This window comes from Gekko japonicus, unplaced genomic scaffold, assembly GCF_001447785.1.
Source record: "Gekko japonicus isolate JY-2015 unplaced genomic scaffold, Gekko_japonicus_V1.1 scaffold418, whole genome shotgun sequence".
Lineage (NCBI taxonomy): Eukaryota > Metazoa > Chordata > Lepidosauria > Squamata > Gekkonidae > Gekko > Gekko japonicus.
In genome coordinates, this window is record NW_015167544.1 from 118,558 (window position 1) to 120,865 (window position 2,308).

A 2,308-nucleotide genomic window follows, 5' to 3' on the forward strand; every position below is an offset into this window, starting at 1 on the left:
TGGGAAGGCCATGCAGGTCTGAGGTTCAGTTCCCAGCATGTCCAGTTAAAAGAATCAGGTAGGAGGTGATATGAAAGACCTCTGCATGAGAAAACCACTGTCAGTCGGAATAGACAGTGTTGTTGTTGTTGTTGTTCAGTCGCAGTCGAGTCCGACTCTTCGCGACCCTATGGACCCGCTCCCACCAGGCCTTCCGGTCTTCCGCCGTCCTCTGAAGTTGGCTCAATTTCATAGACAGTACTGACTCTGATAGACCAATGTTCTGATTCAGTATAAGGCAGCTTCAAATATGCTCACATGCATCCCTATAGCCTCTTCATTCCCTTGGACATTTCCTTCCATGACATCCGTAACAGCAGAGCGTTTGATTACAATATTGCCAGAATGGTAGCTGAAAAATGCCAAACCTAGGCTAGTTATTCAGTTAATGGGTAGCACTAAAAGAGAGTATTATTGATCTGAATCTTTGCTGCTACTAATAATGGACATTGGTTTACACCACAAAAAGCCATTATCTTTTACATTAAAGCTAAAGAAGATATGAGTGTGGATTTATATCTATATGATTTATATGAGTGAGTGAAAAGTATAAACAGAATTTGTCAGCCAGAATGAATGTATATTAACAAATCCAAGGAGAAATGAACATAAAGAATTTTCCTAAGCGTCATTGGTTCTATTTTTCTCAAATCACAAAGTTTCATTGTCATGCCTTGTGAAAGGCAAATTAATGATTACTGTCACATTCTGGCATCTGAGTAACCTTGTCTTTCCATTTTATGAATACAACTTGCAGCATTTTTTCTTGATGGCCATGGGAATGGTGAGCTCAGCTACTCCAGCAACTACTCCAATAGTTTTAACCAACCACAAATTAATGATGTGAGTTTCATTGCTGAAGCTCATGCTGTAAACATGGAACCTGGGGAGAGTAAAGTTTTAGCCTCACCACAAATCAAATAAAGCTAATTATCATGGATATAGCAAGAAATATAATTGCTAGGCTTGACTGAAAACAAAACAAACAAAAAACAAACAACCTTCCCTCTAAATACAGAAAATGTCTCTGTGCACAAAAACAAAGCTAGCCTGCCTCCCAATTAAAGTATGCCAGAAAGGGAGCTTAGAGACCCAGAATAGAATAGCCTTGGAGAGGGACAAGAAACAAAGTAGTAACATGGTTATATAGCCCTATGTAGGTTAGAATACATCTAACCCATTCTCAATAGATAGTATTGGCAGCAGAGGATAGGACCCACAATAATGGGTTTAAATTAAGGGTGGGAAGGTACCAGCTGGATATTAGGAAAAACTTTTCTACACTACGAGTTGTGCAACAGTGAAATCAGCTGCCTAGGGAGATGGTGAGTTCCCCTCACTGGTGGTCTTTAAGCAGCATCTGGACAAATGCTTGTCAGGGATGCTCTAGGGTTATCCTGCATTGAGCAGAGTGTTGGACTAGAAGGTCTGTATGGCCCCTTCCAACTCTGTGATTCTAGGATTCTATTTGTTGAGGTCCCGGTGCAGAGAGTGTCTAAGAATGACAGGAATGTCCAACTTCACAGAAGTGAAAATACCATTCAAAGATGGACATGTTGTCTGAGGCCCAAAATATAGTCATTTGTATGAGAAACTTGTGATCACTGCTTTTGAATAGACTTTAAGATAAAAAATGGCAAGAATGAACTAACAGTTTTTATATTTTAAGAAGGCATTTCAAGTACAGATAACCTTGTGTGATGTTTGAAATTACAAGCTAACGCATTAACCAAGAATGTGTGCCCTGAATCAAGTGGGCCACCTACTGTTAGGAGAGGATGTTAAAATCTAATAAATAGGGGAAGTTGAACAGATCAAGAGCTTCTTCTCAGAAGTAGCTCCTTGCCTGTGTCCTGCTTATTTAGGGGATAAGAAACTTTTATGGAATTAGTGCTCTCCTTTAGTTATCTTGGTAACAATAATGGATGGTATAATTTTCTGCTGATTTAGTCAAAGTTAAAAATGCAATAGCTATGTTTTAATAAAATTTAAAATGTAAGCAGAGATTCTCCAATAGTTTTATTTACATACTATACCTGTAACAAACCTGAACAGACTGTAACAAACTTCTGGCTAACAGTTAAATGATCTGATATAGAAAAGCTAACTAGTTGCCTAGGGCTTTTTAAGTGTACACATGTATCTGAATCAGGCCTGGTTCATGTTAGCAGATGAGCTAACAAAGGATATAAAGAGCCTTTGCATAAGCTACAGTTTGGGGAACTTCCCAGAACCTAGTCAGGCAAACCCAGGAATTATATGGCATCTT